The sequence below is a fragment of the Fulmarus glacialis genome, unplaced genomic scaffold (assembly GCF_000690835.1).
Source record: "Fulmarus glacialis isolate BGI_N327 unplaced genomic scaffold, ASM69083v1 scaffold931, whole genome shotgun sequence".
In the NCBI taxonomy this organism is placed as follows: domain Eukaryota; kingdom Metazoa; phylum Chordata; class Aves; order Procellariiformes; family Procellariidae; genus Fulmarus; species Fulmarus glacialis.
In genome coordinates, this window is record NW_009193178.1 from 50,377 (window position 1) to 54,467 (window position 4,091).

The window sequence follows — 4,091 nt, forward strand, 5'->3', positions numbered from 1 at the left end:
AAATCAGGCTCCCAGCGTTTCTGGCTGAAGCTCCCGTAGCTGGTCCCAGGTGTTTTCTCAGCATGGAGGACAGCGCACGTCCTCAGCTCTTGCTGCCTCTGCCTGGCAGCAAAGATTTCTGCTGGAGCTTTCAAAAACCTCTCACAAGATGCACAAGATGAAGCGTGAAAGATTGTCTGGCAGCACGTAAAGAGCAGCAAATGTCATTGCATAGAGTTTATGCCACTGTGGACTCTGTGGTGGCATTTGCCATTCTGCACACACGGGGGCAGAGCTGGAAGGACGTGGGGGTGGTGACAGCCACTGGCAGCTGGTGCTGGTAGGGGTCACCTCTCTGAAGCAGCAGATGCTAACCTCAAATTCTTCTTTAAAAAGCTGCTTTTCTGTAATAAATTCTACTCCCACATAATACATTTTCTTGGTTACTCTGATGAGCAGCTTCTATTCTCACTGGTGATAGCTCAGTGCTGACTTCTAGTGCCTGTCTTCACATTGTTGTGAGGAGGCAGTGAAGTCCTTTTTTTCCCCCTTGTGACAGTGTCACCAAACTCTGAGCCAGTCCTCCTGATGCTGTTTCAGCCCCACTTGGGGCTGCTGCCCTCTTTCTGCTATGCACCATGTTCCATCGAGTCTTTTCAGGGCATCTCTTGACCAGAACCATCCAGCCCCTCCCAGCAGTGTGGTGGCAGAGCAGAAGTTTGGGGGCCACCAAGCAGGGGCAGAGGCTCTGCACCCCTCTGTAAGCCATCCCCAGCTGCAGCACGGGCTGCGCGGCGCCGGCGCTCCAGGGAACGGGCAGCCGCAGCTGAAACGGCTGCCTGGCACGAGGGGTTTGGCCCCGTGGTTCAGTCTGCGGCGTGTGGGGCCATCACAGTGGGTGGAGATGTGCCCTGCCATCCGGTGATGGTGGTGGTGGTGGCACTGGGTACCAGTCTACGGTTGGAGAGGGCTGCAGGACAGGCTGCGTCACGCACCGACTGGGTGATTTGAGTGAGATAAAGGCTTGCTTCTCCTCAAAATCCAGCGGAGGAGCATCTGTCCTCAGGTATGGTGAGCTTTGGGCATTTACCTCCCGTGCCCTGTGCGCTGCTGTGAGGTCCCTGCCGAGGCGGGTGGGAATGACTGCGTGCAGGGTACTTGAAAGAAAAAGACTTCGAGCTAAAAGCACTGCCAGAAACGACAGGTGTTAGTTAAAAGACTCAAAAGCATGTGCCAGTTTTTAAATAAAGCGTTTTGCCCTCCATGGGTTAATTCCTGGGATGAGGAGCAGGTAGCAGATGCATCACCTGCGCCGGTGAGACAGTCCCTCTCTGCAGGGACCAGGTTTGGGCAGCTGTGACGGCCCCGGCAGAGCACAGGGGGGACGGCCGTGCCGTGTTCGTTCCTCTATTGGCTTTTTGATGGAACTGGCTGGAGGATGTCGGGTCAAGCGGGCAGTGGACGTGGCACTTCACCCTGAGCAGGGACCTGTTTCCCTTGGGCAGTGGTTGCTTCCCTTCTTTCGTTTCCCTTCTCCCAGGGCGCAGCGCTCCTCTGCCCGCTGTCCCTTCCCACCGTTGCTTGCTTCTGTGTTTTATAAACCCTACCTGAGAAGGATGCGATCATTGGCATTTTATGTCAGAAGGAAATTCTCCTGGAAAAGTCTCTAACGTAGAAAAAGGGGCTTAATTCCCTGGCTGAAAGCAGTAGGAAGACCGAGTAGGTGCCTGGTTTCACAGTTGGAGAGCGCGTTTTATTGTTTCAAAATACTTTTCTCTAGCTTGATTTGATCCAAAGTAACACTTCGCTTAATGGAGGCTTTCTGGTAGCTGAGTGCTGCACCGCTCAATGGGAAGGGGCTGCAGGCAGCAAATGGTGGGGACTGAGGATGGGGTTGGGGTTGCTGGGGGCTGCCCCCCAACACCGATCCTGAGTGAGAGGGGTGGTCTGCGAGGGGGTGTGCAGGGATGCCCAAGATGGGAAGGTACACTGGCCATTTGCAGCCTGAGCAATGCCTTTCTGCCCCTGTCAGACTGTGCGGCTGTAACTCAGTTTATGTGTGTTTGCATCATTGTGGTGGCTGAGGCTGCTGGCTGCACCAAGGGGAATGCTCGTCCTGCCCAGCGGTGCTGCTCCCACCCCTGCCTCCCTGCCTGCGCTCAACCGTGCTGAGCCGCTCTGACAGCGCCCTTCGGCACCATTAGATCATTTTCCTCCTATTCCTGGAGTACTTGGTACTCTTCAAAACTACTCTCACCTCGCATAAACTCTGCATGTGGACACAGCATCTTTCCCCGATCAGCCTCCCTGCAAATATTTTATTTCCTCTCTGCTGCTTTCCCGGCAGTAGCTGAGCCCAGCTGTGCCGTATCACAGAAAACCTTATGGCAGCAGCCGCAAAAAAAACACGAAGCCGCCACATAAAAGCCACCATGAAGCTGCAGCATAAAATGCCCTAGTGGCTTCAGAACATTTTTGTTGTACCATTGCTGCACATTTGAAGTCTTGTGAAATCTTTATGTTTGAAACAGCCTGTTCCCAGTAGGCTGGGGAGCTGCCTTTGAAGTGTGCCGCGGCCTTTTGGTGCTGCGTGCGGATGAAGAGTGGGGTTTTTTCAGGTTTTGGAAGTGGTGTCAAAGCCACAGCTGTTTTATTGGAGAGTCAAAGGGAACATCCCTTGCACATCCCTTGCGCATCCCTTGCTTTCCAGACTGTAAATACCAAAATACACGAACACCTGCATCAGTGAAAAAAACACCCCAAAACATGAAAAACCCCACTCAGAGCAGAAATCGGTGGTAGGTTGAAGTGCTCTTCTTCTGTGTCTCCAGACCCTGAGCATATCATCTCTCGATTCCCATCAGGGTGATGTGGGATGTGGGTTTTGGCTGCATGACTGAGCTGTCGTCGCTGGCGGTGGCTGTTACAGCTGCCTCCCGTTTCACCCTCCTGTTTTGGATCCTGCCTCACTCTGTAGCATCCCGGGGCTGTACAAATGAAAAGATTTGCAGGGAAGTGAAGTGCTTCATTTCACATGTTTGTGCATTGTAGCTGTGCTCGAAGCCGCTCTTATTTCACCATGAAGGCTGCTCCATGTGTGAACGGGGAGAGAAGATTGCCTCCGATGTGTATGCGCGGAGCTGCAGACGTGTTTCCCACGCACTTTCTGGGCTCTGCGGGCTGGTCCCTGGTGCCTGCCTGGGTACCTGGCAGAGGGGAGCAGATCAGCACCTTTCCCATCCCCGCTACCCAAATCCCCACAATTTCTTGTTAACCCACAACCTAGCTCCTCCCGGGTTGCCAGAACCGTTTGCATGTCCTTAGCAGACTCTTTTGAATAAAATGGTTCTCCAGGCCAGAACGTTGAAGGTCAGGAGTACAGACAGGCGCGGGGGGTTGGTTTGGCAGGATGCTTTTAAACAGTTACCACTTTGCAAGTCATCTGTGTCCAACACAAATGAGAGATAGTGGGCACCTGCCGCATGGGATGAGTGGTTGTTGCGCAGCCCATTGCTGTTGTGAGCCTTTAAACACCTCAAGTGTTAACGGCAAGCAAAACATTCAAGGATCTTAGTGCCTTCAAGCTATTTTTGCCAGCCTGCATTAGTAGTGCATGACTCACTGCAATTAGGTATCCCACAACTTTTTGCAAAGAGGCTCTCGGTGACTTGTGCTGACCCTGTCTGAGTCCCAGTCCCTTGGGACATTACCCAAGTGTTGATCCAGGACTCTGTGCCACTGCAACATCTGGCCGTGCCTTCTCCTCGCAGCACGGCAAGAGCTCCTTATTTCTCAGCTGTGCACAATGAAAGCAATGGGAGCTGACCGCGTTTCACTTGATCAGAAGGGAGGGACACCTTTTTGCCTTTGCTACCTGTGCCAGGTGGCAGTTCTTGCCAGCACTATCAAGAGTTTCCCTTTCAAACTCATTTCCCTTTCACTGCTAGACCTTCTCATGAGCTGCTCCTTGTCTGATGACCTTTGCTCTTGTCTTATGGAAGATTACTTGTTGAAGGACCTTGCTGAATGCTTTCTGATAATCCAAGCAGAGTGCGTAATTATATTTCCCCTTTCTACACCCTCATGGGCTCCTTCAGAGAGCTCCAACCTGT